The sequence below is a fragment of the Bufo gargarizans genome, chromosome 6 (genome assembly GCF_014858855.1).
Source record: "Bufo gargarizans isolate SCDJY-AF-19 chromosome 6, ASM1485885v1, whole genome shotgun sequence".
In the NCBI taxonomy this organism is placed as follows: domain Eukaryota; kingdom Metazoa; phylum Chordata; class Amphibia; order Anura; family Bufonidae; genus Bufo; species Bufo gargarizans.
Window position 1 is genome coordinate 358,585,640 of NC_058085.1, and position 18,967 is coordinate 358,604,606.

The window sequence follows — 18,967 nt, forward strand, 5'->3', positions numbered from 1 at the left end:
CATCTCAGGGTGATTTGCGTATGGATCAAATTGTATTTTTACACAATAAAAGCACACAGAGCTATGGGGACTGGGTATTGCGGATGTGCTAGCGGCCATCTAGCAACCCATGTCCTCAGCTCTATACACAAAATCCCGGTGACAGGTTCCCTTTAATATAAAGACCAAAAAAATGATAATTACACTGCACTTTCTAATAACAATGAAGCAAATATCAAAACGATCACAGAAGGGACCATATCGCAAAAGTTATGTCACTTGCACTTTCTGCTATTAAGAAAAAAATAAGAAAAATACTTTTTCCTTGGTATAAAAATGAAACAAACAAAAAATACTAAAAAAAAACTAGTATAAAAACAATGTCCCATGTATCACTGAAAACAAAAAACGCAAAAAATGTATATGACCTAAAGGAAAAATCTAATAAATAGAATATAATCTATGCCTGTACTAGAACACACGGCAGTCAGCGCTGTGCACAGAGCAGGCAGAGCGGACAGCATGTAACAGACACCGCAGTGTGTGACCACAGAGCTCTGGGCTCTGCTGCCCCTAGTAAACAGGAAGCCGTCGCCACAGCCTAATGGGCGGGGCTTCTCACCAACACACGTGACGTCAGCAGCGGCAGCCTAAAGAAAAGCTTCTGGAGTTTTAAACGAGATCACGTGATGCATACACCATCCAATCCGTAACGACGTGTCATCAGCGGACCAATCCGCATTCCCTAGGCGTTGCTGAGCGCGGATTGGCTGTCGCTTTCGGAAGCGCAATTTTCAAACGTCCCCACAGTGTAGAGGAGAGTCGGCGGCTGTGCGCGCTGTGTAACGTCCCCCGCCGAGTACCGGAGCCGCGGACAGGTAGGATGTGTGCTGTCGTGATATCGTATGCCATCGTTCATACCGTACTGCCGAGTGCGGTCTCCCTTTTTGGTGCTTTCACCGTTCTCCCATATGGAACCATACGTTCAGGGTTGTGTCTAAACTCCAGACACCAAACGGACCTGGTCGTTTTGCAGTATGGGAAATAGCCAGCTCTCTATGAGCTGTCTAAACTCCAGACACGGTACGGACCTTTTTGCCCCCTAGTGGACGGGTCCGGAACAGAGCTAGTGTTTAGCCAGCTCACATTGATTTGGCTAAACTCCATACACGGTGCGGACCTGGTCCTTACTAAGTATGGGGAATAGCCAACTCTATAGGAGCCGTCTAAACTCCATACACGGTACGGACCTCTTAGCCCCCTAGTGGTTAGGTACAGAACTATGATGGGATTTAGCTGATTCAAAGTGAATTGGCTAAACTCCATACTCCGTAAGGACCTTCTTAACCCTTTGTGGTATGTGATCCATTACAATAATTTTGCCAAATAAAGTTGAACAGATGAGTGGTAGAAAATCTCATTTTTATTTTTAATCCTTATAAGGCCTCCTGCAGAAGACCGGATGGTTTTGAAGTCCGTTTTAAAAGGATACGTTTTTTTATTTTTTTTTGTTTCAGTACTGTCTCAGTTTCCGTTCCGTTTCTGTTTGGTTTGCGTTTTTTGAGGAACTTAAACAAGGCATATACAGTAATTACATTCTAAAATTCCACAGGGCATAAAATTTTCAATAGACGGTTTATCAAAAAATGGAACAAATACGGAAAACATACGGATGCATTCTGTATCCGTTCATTTTACAGCCCCATTGACTTGAATGGAGCCACGGAACATGATTTGCGGGCAATAATATGACCTGTTCTATCTTCGAACTGAAAAACGGAAACTGAATGCATACGGAGTACATTCCGTTTTTTTCCATATATGGGATTTAAAAAGCCTTTTGCTAAACGGAAACAAAAAACTTTTGTGTGCAGGAGGCCTAACTGTTTAATATCACTATAAAACGTGAATCCATATCATGGACGCCCTTCACCCCGAGTCCTGTTAGAACAAGGTGTGACCTCAGATGATGCTGCAGAGGAGCCTCTAATCACTGAGAAATGTCCGCCTTCCAGTGTCCGAGAAAACGAAAGTATCGGCTCAAATTTTCTATTCATCAAGTGTTATCTGTGAAATGTTACCATCAAATTATACATCCAGATTGCAATACTCTGGCGGTAACCTGTGATTTCACCATCATCATGGTCAAAGGAAAGCTCAGCATGAGCCCCATCAGATCTGCTGCTTGTTAGGTCCTCTTCAGACATGGAGTTTAGCCTGCTCACAGTGAACTGTCTATTTCCCATACACCAGACGGACCTTTTCTATGTGTTATATACAGAGAGGTTCTCCTGCTGGTGAGGTCCTCTTCAGACATGGAGTTTAGCCTGCTCACAGTGAACTGTCTATTTCCCATACACCAGACGGACCTTTTCTATGTGTTATATACAGAGAGGTTCTCCTGCTGGTGAGGTCCTCTTCAGACATGGAGTTTAGCCTGCTCACAGTGAACTGTCTATTTCCCATACACCAGACGGACCTTTTTTATGTGTTATATACAGAGAGGTTCTCCTGCTGGTGAGGTCCTCTTCAGGTATGGAGTTTAGCCTGCTCACAGAGAACTGTCTATTTCCCATACACCAGACGGACCTTGTCTATGTGTTATATACAGAGAGGTCCTCCTGCTGGTGAGGTCCTCTTCAGACATGGAGTTTAGCCTGCTCACAGTGAACTGTCTATTTCCCATACACCAGACGGACCTTTTCTATGTGTTATATACAGAGAGGTTCTCCTGCTGGTGAGGTCCTCTTCAGACATGGAGTTTAGCCTGCTCACAGAGAACTGTCTATTTCCCATACACCAGATAGACCTTTTCTATGTGTTATATACAGAGAGGTTCTCCTGCTGGTGAGGTCCTCTTCAGACATGGAGTTTAGCCTGCTCACAGTGAACTGTCTATTTCCCATACACCAGATAGACCTTTTCTATGCGTTACCTACAGAGACATGGGTTTTAGCTGCCATTCAAACCGCTTCGGGTTCATGGTCTGACTGAAAATTGGAGTCTGGTAGAAAATGTCAGAATTCCAATATTGTCTAACGTTTGGCTTCTTTACTACGCCCATATGCAGCACGAGTCCCCAAAACTTCATCATCTCTGCTGCATCTACTGGGGTCCAACCTAGGGGTCTAGCGTATGGAGAACTCGGGTTCTGAGCAATGAATTGTTGGGCGTCTAAATTGGTTTCGGTCACCACTAGATTTACAAAATTTTCAGAGAAGATTTTGAAAAAATCTAGCTCAGCGAAGTCCGCACAATCTATCAAAATTCCTGAGTGGCCCACGAACTCCGGAATTTGGGGCTGATAATGGTCAGGGGGTGGGGTCCATGTGGGCTCACTCTGGGGGGCCTCCTCTGCTGCTACCCTGGGGCACCTTCTAAAGCAGGCATGCTCAACCTGCGGCCCTCCAGCTGTTGCAAAACTACAACTCCCAGCATGCCCAAACAGCCTACGTCAGGGCATTGTGGGAGTTGTAGTTTTACAACAGCTGGAGGGCCGCAGGTTGAGCATGCCTGGTCTAAAGGGTCCCTCATCAGCGGATGAGGATGAGGGGGTAGAGGAAAGTGGCATCCTCTTCTTCCTCACTGGCAGACTCTGTATCAGAGGCAAGCATGGCGTATGCCCCTTCAGCTGAATATAGTCGTTGGGATGAATGGGACATTTTTATTTTATTGAGGTGTGAAACGTGTAAACCTTTATTTAGTGTGGGGAGTGTATGTAGTGTTTTCACACTTGAAGGGGCTTGTAATAAATTTGAAATTTAAATTTAGAAGAAAAGTTCTAAAAAAATAAAAACATTTTCAGCAAAAAAATAAAAATAAATTACTTGCAGCGCAAACTGAGCAGACGCGATCAGTAATGGACACTACTGATCGGTGCTCAGTGGTTGCAAAATGCACTGAAAAGCACTTGGCGGTCACAGGTCCCACACAGAAAAAGTGATGCAGAGCTGGAAAATGGTTAAAAAAAAAAAAAATGCACGGACCAAATGGTGTCCTTAAAAAAAGGATGGGGGGGGACTGCAAAAATTGTGCAGCTATTCCAGATGTTGTTGTTCTTTCTTCTTTTCAGCAGCAAAGGCGTTAAATTCGTAGTGGTGGTACAGCACAAGTCCCAGCAAGCCACAGAACCTATCTGCAAGCAGTCACTAGCTAGAATGGCTGCATGCAGGGACGTTCTGCCTCTTCCTGTGCAGCTATAGCGCTGCCATTGGCTGGAGCGTTGTTTCAGCCAATCGCAGCGCTGGCAGGGGACCCAAAACACTGGTGTTCCCTGCCTCACCTCGGAGGTGACCGGTGCTGACCAGTTCAGCACCGGCCACTGTCCTCTGACCTCCTCCCAGCAGCTGCTGACAGCTTCCTGTGCTGCGATGTGACGACACATTGATCATCCAATCGCAGCGCTTGGAGCTGCAGGGCATAGCTGCCTGCCGGTAAGAGCACCCATGGTGCAGCGATTCCACCCCGATCTTCCCCCAGACCTCATGAAGTACATGTACGTCATGGGTCCTTAAGGGGTTAAAACAGCACCCAGCAGCTATGGTGCTCACGAGCGGCCACCATATTTAAATACCCACCCACCGAGGTACAATCCTGATCAAAAGTTTAAGACTACTTGAAAAATGGCAAAAAAAACATATTTTACATTGTTGGATCTTAACAAGGTTCCAAGTAGAGCTTCAACATGCAACAAGAAGAAATGAGAGTGAGACAAAACATTTTTTGAGCATTCAATTAATTAAAAATAACGATTAAACTGAAACAGGCTGTTTTTCAGCTGATCCAAATTTTCGGACCACATGCCTTTAGGCCTCTTTCACATGGGCGTTGCGGGAACATGCATGATTTTTCCACGCGAGTGCAAAACATTATAATGCGTTTTGCACGCGCGTGAGAAAAATCAGCATGTTTGGTACCTAAACCCGAACTTCTTCACAGAAGTTCGGGTTTGGGATCGGTGTTCAGTAGATTGTATTATTTTCCCTTATAACATGGTTATAAGGGAAAATAATAGCATTCTGAATACAGAATGTATAGTACAATAGCGCTGGAGGGGTTAAAAAAATAATAATTTTTAACTCACCTTAATCCACTTGATCGCGTAGCCCGGCTTCTCTTCCGTCTTCTTTTTTGCTGCGTGCAGGAAAAGGACCTGTGGTGACGTCACTGCGGTCATCACATGGTCAGTCACATGATCTTTTACCATGGTGATGGATCATCTGATGACCGGAGTGAAGTCACCACAGGTCCTTTTCCTGCACACAGCAAAGAAGAAGACAGAAGAGATGCCGGCTGCGCGATCAAGTGGATTAAGGTGAGTTAAATTATTATTATTTTTAACCCCTCCAGCCCTATTATACTATGCATTCTGTATTCAGAATACTATTATTTTCCCTTATAACCATGGTATAAGGGAAAATAATAACGATCGGGTCTCCATCCCGATCGTCTCCTAGCAACCGTGCGTGAAAATCACACCACATCCACACTTGCTTGCGATTTTCACGCAGCCCCATTCACTTCTATGAGGAATGCGTTGCGTGGAAAACACACAATATAGAACATGCTGCGATTTTCACGCAACACACAAGTGATGCGTGAAAATCACTGTTCGTGTGCACAGCCCCATAGAAATGAATGGGTCCGGATTCAGTGAGTGAGGTGAACGTATTGCACCCGGGCGGAAATCTCACCCGTGTGAAAGGGGCCTTAAAAGGCCAAATCTGTGGATTCATTGTCATTCTCTGTCAGGTAGTCACACGTTGTGATGACAAAGGCAAAAAAACTCTCCCTTTTTGAACGTGGTCGGGTTGCTGAACTGCATAAGCTGGGGGGGACACAGGTGGGACGCAGTAAGACAGTCATTTGGAATTATCATTTTTTATGATCCTGAGGGTTATGGAACAAAAAAAAGTCAAGTGTTAGACCCAAAAGCATTTCACCAGCACTGAGCCGGAGGATCCAATTGGCTGTCCGTCAAGACACTGGACGATCCTCAACCCAAATTAAGGCCCTTACTGGTGCTGACTGCAGCCCCATAACCATCAGACGGCATCTGAGACTGAAGGGCTTCAAAGACCTCGTCTCCTTGAACGCCACAGAACTGCTCGTTTGGACTTTGCAAGAGAGCACCAAACATGGGACATTCAAAGGTGGAAGAAAGTTTTATTCTCCGATGAGAAAAAATTTAACCTTGATGATTTCCAACGTTACTGGCATGACGAGCAGATCCCACCTGAGATGTTTTCTACGCGCCACAGTGGAGGGGGCGCCATAATGGTCTGGGGTGCTTTTTCCTTCAGTGGAACAATGGAGCTTCAGGAAGTGCAGGGGCGTCAAATGCAGGGCTGTGGAGTCGGAGGCAATTTTGGGTAACTGGAGTCGGAGTTGGCAAAAAATGAACCGACTCCAATCCCTACTAGATTTAAATTGAAATAAAAATAAATAAAAAAGCAAAGTTTAAATGTCCCAATTCACAAAAAGTTATAATTAATTACCATATTTTTCACCCTATAAGACACACCTAGGTTTTTGAGGAGGAAAATAAGAAAAAAAATATTTTTAACCAAAAGGTGTGCTTTTGAACTAATGGTGGTCTGTGGGTGGCACTGTTATGGGGGCATCTGTTGGGGGCACTGTTATGGGGGATCATTGTGGGGGCATCTGTGGATGACACATATATAGCATCTTATCTTATGTGTCATCCACAGATCCCCCCCCATAACAGTGTCCCTGTTTAGTGAATGGGGGCCGGAATCTGTTTCTGTAATGGCAGCGGGGCCCGGCTATGAGCGCCCGCCCGGCCCCCTGACTGCCAAGAAGTTTTTAAGATGATTGGAATACTTTAACAATACCCACAAGTTAGATATGATTACCGTATACTACAGTGAGCGGGGCCCGGTGTAGGAGAATACAGTGACTGCCCCGGGCCCCGCTGCCATTACAGAAACAGATGCCGGCCCCCAGCCCCTCCTCCCTCTCAGGCTATTCACCGGACGGTCGTAGCATTCGCCCCATAAGACGCACTGCTATTTTCCCCCCACTTTTGTGATAAATATGGTACTTCTGTACTGTAAGAATAAAGGCCAATGCATGCAGTGCGTCACGTTACCGCAAAACGAACACGTTAAGTGACCATGAAGAAGCTTTTCATATGCTTCACTATATGGCACACAACGCACAGTTAAGGAGCGGTAATACTTATACTTTCCATTGTGTTGTGTTCTGATGTTACAGGGAACACAATGCCCATGGTTAGCCTCGCCTCTCACTGATAACCGATTAAGTAAATATGTTTTTTGCAGGACTAGAGACACTTGTATAAGGGAATGGATGGTCAATAGCTCAAGACTGAAGCTGTAAACCATCAGAAAAACTGCTGCCATTCAGCTAAGGCTATAAAAACTTGTAAACTCGATTGTTAGCTTAAACATGACTATGGGATTCTACTGGGGAAATCATGTTTTACAATAAATGCCCCGTCCTGGATCCTTGCACTGCCCTATCTTCAGCAGAAGATCAGCACACAGCGGAGAAGGCAGCGGCTTCCTGGCCAGTACTTCTGTGGTAATGACATTCGCATATTAAATACAAAGGAGTCGGAAGTACCAAAAACGGAGGAGTCGGACCATTTATCTACCGACTCCACAGCCCTGGTCAAACGGCCGCTGGCTATGTCCAGATGTTGCAGAGAGCATTCCTCATGACTGAGGGCCCTCGTCTGTGTGGTAACAGGACAACGCTACAGTACACAATGCCCGCAGGACAAGGGACTTCTTCCAGGAGAATAACATCACTCTTTTGGCCCATCCTGCGTGTTCCCCTGATGTAAATCCAATTGAGAACCTTTGGGGATGGATGGCAGGGGAAGTTTACAAAAATGGAGAACAGTTCCAGACAGTAGATGGCCTTCGTGCGGCCGTCTTCACCACCTGGAGAAATGTTCCCACTCACCTCATGGAAACGCTTGCATCAAGCATGCCGAAACAATAACGGCGGAGCTACTCATTACTGAGTTTATGTTTGGAAGTTGGATTTCTTTTTTTTTTTTTTTTTGGGGGGGGGGGGGGGGGGTTAGTTCTTTTTTGGAGGTGTGGCCCTAAACTTTTAATCAGCTGAAAAACAGCCGGTTTCAGATTATTCGTTGTTTTCATTAAATTGAATGCTCAAAAAATGTTTGGTCTCGCTCTCATTTCTTCTTGTTGCATGCTGAAGCTCAACTTGGAACCTTGTTAAGATCCAGCCATGCTAAATAGGATTTTTTGCCATTTTTCAAGTGGTCTCAAACTTTTGATCAGGACTGTATATTTACGTTGGGTGGTCAGAAAGGGGTATAAGCATTGTACAGGGAGTCCCCCCTGTAGCAGTAAATGCTGTTCCTCACAGATCCGCGGGGCGGTGTAATGTAAGCGTCCGTTAGGCCATTGTCAGTGTCAAGCGCAGTGAGCGTTGGAGGCTTCATCCGAAGACACTTTGTTTAAAACTTTGGATTAATACTGTACACTACAGTGATTAGACTACGTACAGTCTTAGAATGTATGGGCTCCGAGGAGCCGAAGTCAGTTATTCATGAAGTTGCACGAGACTCCATTGAATAACTCAGGTAGTTGATTTTTTAAGTGGAAAAGCACTTGAAACTGAACTCTGCTTCGGTCCCGTCTAGAACCTCTGAACCGAAGCAGAGTTCTGTTTAAAGTTTTACGCTGGGTTCACACCTGAGCGTTTTACAGCGCGTTCAAACGCGCTGTAAAACGCTCAACACATGAAAACCAATGCTTCCCTATGGCCCTGGTTCACACTTGAGCGTTTTACAGCACGTTTGAACGCGCTGTAAAACTCCCTACGCTCAAAAAAGTTCTTGAGCTTCTTTGGGGCGTTTTGTCGCGTGTTCCTGTACATAGACTTTCGGGAACGCGCGACAATGGGCGTTCGCTTGTCTCTGTATGCGCGATTGCAAACGCCGGTACAATCGCGCATACAGAGCGCTCCTTTCAGAATGCTCAGGTGTGAACCCAGGGTCAAAGTGTTTTTCCACTTTAAAAATCCACTACTCGGGTTATTCAATGGGGTCTCACGCAACTTTGTTAATAACTTGCTTCGGCTCCTCGGAGCCCATACATTCTAAGACTGTACAGAGACGAATCACTGTACAATATTACTCACAAGTTTTGAATGAAGCTTCACTCAACACTGACCATTACAGACGTATGCACAGCTACAAGCGCCGAGAATACAGCAGGACTGCAATAAAAAATAATAAAAATAGAGAAATGAACATAAATATATAGAATACCTTTTTTTGGGGTTCAACAATAAGTTTTTATTAAACAGTAAAACCTGCAGCTTTCACTTCGACTTGTACAGTAGAAAATATATAAGAATAAATATCAGGTGCGGAGAAGATGGAGACCTGTTCTATTCAGTAAAACATGTGACATACAACGTGGCCCCCCAGATAGCAGCCCCCAATCATCCCGCACGGCCCCCCCCCCATCATCATACAATCCCATCCCGCACCGCACCGCCCCCCCTATCATACAATCCCGCGCCGCCCCCCCATCATACAATCCCGCACCGCCCCCCCCCCCATCATACAATCCCGCACCGCCCCCCCCATCATACAATCCCGCACCGCCCCCCCCCATACAATCCCGCACCGCCCATCATGCAATCCCGCACCGCCCCCCCCATCATACAATCCCGCACCGCAGCGCCCCCATCATCATACAATCCCGCACCGCAGCGCCCCCATCATCATACAATCCCGCACCGCAGCGCCCCCATCATCATACAATCCCGCACCGCAGCGCCCCCATCATCATACAATCCCGCACCGCAGCGCCCCCATCATCATACAATCCCGCACCGCAGCGCCCCCATCATCATACAATCCCGCACCGCAGCGCCCCCATCATCATACAATCCCGCACCGCAGCGCCCCCATCATCATACAATCCCGGCACCGCAGCGCCCCCATCATCATACAATCCCGCACCGCAGCGCCCCCCATCATCATACAATCCCGCACCGCAGCGCCCCCATCACACAATCCCGCACCGCAGCGCCCCCATCACACAATCCCGCACCGCAGCGCCCCCATCACACAATCCCGCACCGCAGCGCCCCCATCACACAATCCCGCAGCGCCCCATCACACAATCCGCAGCGCCCCCCATCATACAATCCCGCACCGCCCCCCATCATACAATCCCGCACCGCCCCCCCCATCATCATACAATCCCATCCCGCACCGCCCCCCCCATCATACAATCCCATCCCGCACCGCCCCCCCATCATACAATCCCGCACCGCCCCCCCATCATACAATCCCGCAGCGCCCCCCCATCACACAATCCCGCACCGCAGCGCACCCATCACACAATCCCGCACCGCAGCGCACCCATCACACAATCCCGCACCGCAGCGCACCCATCACACAATCCCGCACCGCCCCCCCCATCATACAATCCCGCACCGCCCCCCCATCATACAATCCCGCACCGCAGCGCCCCCATCATCATACAATCCCGCACCGCAGCGCCCCCATCATACAATCCCGCACCGCAGCGCCCCCATCATACAATCCCGCACCGCAGCGCCCCCATCATACAATCCCGCACCGCAGCGCCCCCATCATACAATCCCGCACCGCAGCGCCCCCATCATACAATCCCGCACCGCAGCGCCCCCATCATACAATCCCGCACCGCAGCGCCCCCATCATACAATCCCGCACCGCAGCGCCCCCATCATACAATCCCGCACCGCAGCGCCCCCATCATACAATCCCGCACCGCACCCCCCCCATCATACAATCCCGCACCGCCCCCCCCCCCATCATACAATCCCGCACCGCCCCCCCCATCATACAATCCCGCACCGCCCCCCCCCATCATACAATCCCGCACCGCCCCCCCCCATCATACAATCCCGCACCGCCCCCCCCCATCATACAATCCCGCACCGCCCCCCCCATCATACAATCCCGCACCGCCCCCCCATCATGCAATCCCGCACCGCCCATCATGCAATCCCGCACCGCCCATCATGCAATCCCGCACCGCCCATCATGCAATCCCGCACCGCCCCCCCCCCATCATACAATCCCGCACCGCAGCGCCCCCCATCATCATACAATCCCGCACCGCAGCGCCCCCATCATCATACAATCCCGCACCGCAGCGCCCCCATCATCATACAATCCCGCACCGCAGCGCCCCCATCATCATACAATCCCGCACCGCAGCGCCCCCATCATCATACAATCCCGCACCGCAGCGCCCCCATCATCATACAATCCCGCACCGCAGCGCCCCCATCATCATACAATCCCGCACCGCAGCGCCCCCATCATACAATCCCGCACCGCAGCGCCCCCATCATGCAATCCCGCACCATAGTCCCCCCATCATGCAATCCCGCACCATAGTCCCCCCATCATGCAATCCCACACCATAGTCCCCCCCATCATACAATCCCACACCATAGTCCCCCCCCATCATACAATCCCACACCATAGTCCCCCCCCATCATACAATCCCACACCATAGTCCCCCCCCCATCATACAATCCCACACCATAGTACCCCCATCATACAATCCCACACCATAGTACCCCCCATCATACAATCCCACACCATAGTACCCCCCATCATACAATCCCACACCATAGTACCCCCCATCATACAATCCCACACCATAGTACCCCCATCATACAATCCCACACCATAGTCCCCCCCCCCCATCATACAATCCCACACCATAGTACCCCCCATCATACAATCCCACACCATAGTACCCCCCATCATACAATCCCACACCATAGTAGCCCCCCCATCCCACATGACAGCCCCTCCTCACACCTCCTAGAATTGTCAGGCCCCCTCCACAGGCTTCACATGTACCTCTCAGGCAGACACTCTCCCCTGTCAGTGCTAAAGACGCTGGTGCGCAGAGCGAGAGCAGCCATGCCTGACCAAGTTCCTGCTGTAATATAACTTCTGAAGCGCGCGCTGGCTGCCGACCCACGTGACCTAGAAATGTCACGTGATAGTGTGACGTCAGAAGGTCCGTTTGGTGTCTGGAGTTTAGACACTACCATACGTTCAGCCCTGGGGGTGAAGGCTAAGTTCGGTCTGAGTTGATTTAACCTTTAAATAGCCAGACTCTTTAGTTTTAAAAATTGTGTTTTTTCTCTAAATACCTTTTTTTGTTTTCCCCTTTTTAGTAAGGGCTGAGTAATGCAAAGGATAAAAATGATTGTAATTTAAATCATTATTTTCTCTTTATTGTATGTAAGGTGTTTCATTCCTTCCAATGTCTCCTCTGTGGCTGCACCATGTCCGCTTTAGATCTCTACTGCGCGCCGTCCCTGGCTGGTGCATGGGGTGCTGGCTGCGCAGCGCCTGCGGAGCTCTGGTTCTGCCCAGGTAGAGATTTTGGGGATCCTTCATTTTTGCAATCGGTTGTACGCCCATCCGTTAGGGAGTGGCGGTATATCTTAGTGCTGGGCCTCATGCACACGACTGTATTTTGTATCTGTGTCTGTGTCTGATCTGCATTTTTTTTTTTTTGTGTGGATCACATAAGGATTCTTGTGTTTCTAGTCTGAAAGAAAAAAAACGGACTGTACACGGATGTCCTCCATGTGCCATCTGCGTCCGTGTGTCCTTTCTGCAAATTATAGAACAAGATGTTTTAGAAAATGCCTGTTTTATGGACGAGCGTAGCCATTTATACTGTTGGGAGTGAGGGAAAAACTGGTGGTGGCACACGATCAGTATTTTGTCGATCTGTGGGTTCGGACCGCAGCATGGATACAGTCACGTGCAGGACGCCTTATGATGTCCCTTGCTACAACTGGAATGTCCTATGTAGGGAGTCAGTTATCTGATCATCGGTGTCCCTTGCAAACATCCAGAATGTGCGGAGGAGACTCTATTGCTGAGTGTCCCCCGGAGCACTCGTTAGTGATGGGAAGTTCGAATCTTTTAAATGAATCTGTTCATTCAAAAGAACCGATTCATGAGTTGAATCTTCGAGTCACTTGCTGAGTCGGCTGACAAGCAACTGAACCGAAACTCAGGAGCTGGGGAAGGAAAAAAAAAAACACCCAGGGAGTGGGAAAAACTCAGGACTGGAGGGGTAATTAATATAAATAATATTGTTGCAAGGGAGGGAGGGCCCAGCCTTCACTCTAGGATCATGTTACATAAGACCTGCTAGAGTCTTTGCTACCTCACACTGAGCTGCTTTAAACGGATCAGCTCAGTCAGATGAGGCCCCTTCTCACTGTTTACCGCTGGCCGAGTGATGTCTCAGCCCGGGAAGACTGCCACCAGTTTCCTGTTTGATATAAGCCTGGTCCGCTAACGGTATTATAATAAAGAGTAAGAAACCAACCCGCGGTAGCGTATTGCTAGGCCGAAACATGGACGTGGGGTTTCGTGATCAAGATACAAGATAGCACAAGATTGAATTATATATTTATCTTTTTTATTTAATAGGCTTTATTTTTATTTTTAAAATCAAGAATATACCAATCATAAGCCTCTTTCACACAAGCGTGTCCAGATAAGGTCCGGATGCGTTGCAGCAAACCTGCCCGAGTAGGTACGCAATTACAGTCAGTTTTGACTGTGATTCCGTTCAGTTTTTATTGCGCGGTTGCAATGCGTTTTGCGCGCGCGTGATAAAAAACTGAATGTGGTACCCGGACTTCTTCACAGAAGTTCAGGTTTGGGTTCAAGTTTGTGTAGATTGTATTACTTTCCCTTATAACAAGGTTATAAGGGAAAATAATAGCATTCTGAATACAGAATGCATAGTACAATAGCGCTGGAGGGGTTAAAAAAATATAAAAAATAATTTAACTCGCCTTAATCCACTTGTTCGCGCAGCCGGCATCTCTTCTTTCTTCAGGACCTGGGTAAAGGACCTGTGGTGACGTCACTGCGCTCATTACATGTGCAATGAGCAGGACACTGGGTCAGAGGGGTTGCTGTGCAGTGGGTCAGTTTACATGTATATAAGTTTGTGACGCCAGTTGCAATGTGCGCAGGTACTGTAGCAGGGCCCTTTAAGATGGTATAGCTCATATACCAGGTGAGGAATGCCAGAGGGGGAATAATGTCTCTATGCAGTGTCAACGGTGTCTCCTACCTTGGTACGGCTGGACTCCTGTATGCCGGCTCACATGCAACAAACTGAGTGTTGTTAATAGGAGTTTTGGTGGAATAATTAAGATCCAGACAGAGAATATAGTCCAACTCGTCTTTACTTTAATGCAGCTTTGAATCCGTACAAGTTACAGCATAAGGCTCCTTTCACACCTGCATTCAGGTGTCCTCTCGTGAGCTCCGTTTGAAGGGGCTCATAAGCGGCCCTGAACGCAGCCGTCTGGCCCTAATGCATTCTCAGTGGAGGCGGATCCACTGAGAATGCATCCGCCTGCCAGCGCTCAGCCTCCGCTCCGCTCAGTGAGCGGACACCTGAACGCAGCAAGCAGCGTTCGGGTGTCCGCCTGGCCGTGCGGAGGCGAGCGGATCCGTCCAGACTTATAATGGAAGTCAATGGGGACGGATCCGCTTGAAGATGACACCATATGGCTCAATCTTCAAGCAGATCCGTCCCCCATTGACTTTCAATGTAAAGTCTGAACGGATCCGCTCAGGCTACTTTCACACTTAGAAAATTTTTCTAAGTTATAATGCAGACGGATCCGTTCTGAACGGAGCCACCGTCTGCATTAATATGAGCGGATCCGTTCAGAACGGATCCGATCGAACGCTAGTGTGAAAGTAGCCTAAGTCTTGGGTCCCAGCAGGTTTTGGCAATATGTGGCAGGAATTTATATCTATTCTGCATCTGGTACATACGCCTATAGATCTGGCAGGTATCTGTCTTCTGCTCTGTCTGTATTCTGCTTGGTAATGGGCCTGACTAGCTGAGGAGGTATTTGGCTTCTCCTGGACTTGGGATTTGTACTCACAGGGCAGTTCGCAGGGTATGGTGTCTTCTTCCTGGAGATCTATTGTTCTGTGGTTGCTGCTTCTCTGGTCGTCCAGCTGAGGTAGATGACTCAGGCTGGGAAGATGGATCTAAAACCTCAGCTGAGGTTGGGATCCCTGTAACTGGGAGCTCCTACCAACACAGCCTTCCCCAGAAGGGGGGCTAGTAGACACAGACTAACCTTTCCTTCCTCCCTATGAGGTAGGAAGTGGGAACATTCAACTCCTCCTCAGAAAGGGGGGGGCTAACCTGGAATGGACTATTCCAGCCTAGATATACTAAACTGTCCTATAGACTATCTGCATATTGCCGCCACCTACTGGTGTACATAAATAATTACAGCAATTTACATATAACAGTCATAGAAAATCCAGATAATACAAATGTTATGTCAGATTACACCAGATGATAACACATTTACACTTTTAACATAATGTAGCAGGGTGACAGGGTTTTAGTGACATACTCAGGGATGTTAGACATGGTCCTTCACATGATCCATCACCATGGTGATGGATCATTTGACGGACCATGTAATGAGCGTAGTGACGTCATCAAAGGTCCTATTCCTCAAAGAATACAGAAGAGAAGCCGGGCTGCGCGAACAAGTGGATTAAGGTGAGTGTTGTTGTTGTTGTTGTTGTTGTTGTTGTTGTTGTTGTTGTTGTTGTTGTTGTTGTTGTGTTGTTGTTGTTGTTGTTGTTGTTGTTGTTGTTGTTGTTGTTGTTGTTGTTGTTGTTGTTGTTGTTGTTGTTGTTGTTGTTGTTGTTGTTGTTGTTGTTGTTGTGTTGTTGTTGTTGTTGTTGTTGTTGTTGTGTTGTTGTTGTTGTTGTTGTTGTTGTTGTTGTTGTTGTTGTTGTTGTTGTTGTTGTTGTTGTTGTTGTTGTTGTTGTTGTTGTTGTTGTTGTTGTTGTCCCCTCCAGCCCTATTGTACTATGCTTTCTGTATTCAGAATGCTATTATTTTCCCTTATAAAGTAATAATGATCGGGTCTCCCAGGGCTCCAGACCTGAGGGGTTAACTCAGCTGATCACAGCTTCCTGTCACAAAGGTCGGGTGCCGGCAATTTGATTCCGGCACCCGCCTCTTGTATTTGTATAAGAAACATTGGTGGCACAGTGCGCCCCCAACACCCCAGTATAAGAAACATTGGTGGCTCAGTGGGAAGTGCCAATGAGGGTTAAAAAATAATTTAAAAAAATGAACTCGCCTCCTCCAGTTGATCGTGTAGCTGCCGGTCTACTGTTCTTTCTTCAGGTCCTGTGGTGACGTCACTGAGCTCATCACATGGTCCATTACCATGGTGATGGATCATGTGATGAGCACAGTGATGTCACCACAGGTCCTGAAGAAAGAACAGTAGACGATCAATTGGAGGAGGTGAGTTAATTATTATTTTATTTTTTAACACTCATTGGCACTGCCCACTGCACCACCAATGTTTATCATACTTGGGTGTTGGGGGGGGGGCGCACTGTGCCACCAATGTTTATTATATTGACCTTCTATGCATTCTGTATTAAAGAATGCTATTATTTTCCCTTATAACCATGTTATAAGGGAAAATAATACAGTGAATATACTTTCATCCTAGCAACCATCATCCTCCGCACTTGCTTGCGATTTTCACGCAACCCCATTAACTTCTATGGGGCCTGCGTTGCGTGAAAAACGCACAATATAGAGCATGCTGCGATTTTCACGCAACGCACAAGTGATGTGTGAAAATCACCGCTCATGTGCACAGCCCCATAGAAGTGAATGGGTCCGGATTTAGTGCGGGTGCATTCCGGTATTTTGAATGCCGGATCTGGAACTAATACATTCCTATGGGGGAAAAATGCTGGATCCGGCATTCAGACAAATCTTCAGTTTTTTTTCGCCGGAGATAAAACCGTAGCATGCTGCGGTTTTATCTTTTGCCTGATTAGTCAAAATGACGGAACTGAAGACATCCTGATGCATCCTTAATGGATTGCTCTCCATTCAGAATGCATCAGTTCTTTTCCAATATAGAGCCCCTGTGACGGAACTCAGTGCCGGAAAAGAAAAACGCTAGTGTGAAAGTACCCTAAAATATTAAGTTTAAATCCCCCCTTTCCCAATTTTACATATAAAATATATAAACAATAAATAAAAAAAACATATTACATAGCGCTGTCCAAACTATTAAAAAATATCTCCTATGCGGTGAGCATTCACCATTTTTTTTTGTCACCTTGTCACCCCAAAAATTAGGATAGGACCGAATGTTTCATAAAATGCACGCAGCTTTTTTGGTGTTTTTTTGCACTGTATTGAGTATCGCAATACGTTTTTATGGTGACGAAAGCAAGTCAAAATTTTGGTATCAAAACAACCCTATGCCGATCTGATCGGCGTAGCTTTGTCACGATACCAAAATTTTGGTTCGGTTTCGATTTGGCGACAAAATTTTTCAGTTCAGGAGCCAATGGCTACTAGGTATTTTTTTTAGTCTTGAGCACTGTCTCCATCCCGATCGTCTCCTAGCAACCGTGCGTGAAAATCGCAGCGCATCCGCACTTGCTTGCAGATGCTTGCATTTTTCACACAGCCAGATTCACCTCTATATGGGGTCTGCGTTGCGTGAAAAATGCACAAAATTTAGCTTTCTGCGATTTTCACACAACGCGCAAGTGATGCGTGAAAATAACCGCTCATGTGCACAGCCCCATAGTAATGAATGGGTCCAGATTCAGTGCGGGTGCAATGTGTTCACCTCACGCATTGCACCAGCGCGGAAAACTCGACCGTGTGAAAGGGGCCATAGACACAGGGAATTTCCACCATAGTAGGAAAAACAGTATCGGTTATTACAAGTAGGATACATATCAAAATCATTGCTTACCCATTAGATTGGTAAGTCCGTGGTATTCCCCCAACTGGCATCCACATTCAAACACCATTCACACACTCATTCAGGCAGTGACTTGGACCATTCGTAGCTGATTTAGTTCAACATTCTGAAACCGAATTTGCATTTAACCGAGTGCCCCAAATTTTCTGGAATTTCTCCGGAACCCCTCTAGCTTCATACGTTAGTTGATACATGGGAAGGGCCTCGTTAATAATTTGAATCTAGTGCGACACACTAGGCTTTTTGGGGGGTCTTCCAGTTGAGTAGCATCGACTTCCTTGCATAGAACATCAATGGCCTATACAAAATTCTATCGTATTTGGTTTGAAGAATGTCATTAACCAAACCTAACAAGCTAACTTCTGGTGCCACCACCGCTGGGAGTCCCAACCTAGCGTTAAGATACCTGTGCACCGCCGTCCAGAACTCCTTAATAACTGAGCATTCCCAAAATATTTATTAATCTTAAGGGCTCACTAGAAATAACACTATACACAAGGAATATATACAGTGGTCTGAGGTTACAAATGCAGGTAATATGGTACAAACGGGGTTGAGCAGTACAAAAATCAGTTTACCAGATGGATGAATCCTTTTGGGTTGTGATGAGTTCTTAGCTGTATTCACATGGAGGGCAGTGATGTCAACAGGTTGCAGGTCCCTCTAAACACGTGGCACGTTGCAACCCTCCTTCAGAGAAAATGACCACCCGCTTGCTGGCACAAGCCTTTTAAACTATAGCCGGCCCCTCCTCTTCCCGCCTCTGGGAAGGGTCCCCCCTCCCTGCTGATCCTGGCAGCTCAATGACCCACAAAACCCTTTAGGGTTCATAGCTCCAGACCAGGAGGTCACAGAGGTTCCTAGCCTGTCCCGTGCCTGCTGCCTCTACCCTCCATCATGTCTCAGTGGTATGCTTTAACTCTCTAGCTGATATCCACAGATGAGCTCCTCTATATCCTTTATCGTAAGGTTCTGTGTGTGCGGTCTCATTTATGTGAGGGTTTCATCTTTGTCCCCTTTATTGCTAGATTCTAGCAGTTGTCTGATTATTTTTCTTTATTACACTCTGAGTTGAGCTGAGATTCATCTGGTGGCTATGCAC

General features: G+C 47.2%; 1 protein-coding gene across 2 annotated transcripts in view; it reads left to right on the top strand.

The window, feature by feature from the left end:
- The first annotated feature begins 759 nt into the window (after positions 1–759).
- KIF11 (kinesin family member 11) overlaps positions 760–18,967 on the top strand; it is a 65,234-nt gene continuing 47,026 nt past the window's right edge. Inside the window, exon 1 of one of the 2 annotated variants that reach the window (XM_044298888.1) lies at positions 760–857. The gene's annotated coding sequence lies outside the window, so the exon portion shown is untranslated. The remainder of the gene's footprint in view (positions 858–18,967) is intronic. The other variant, XM_044298889.1, reaches the window with a different exon arrangement.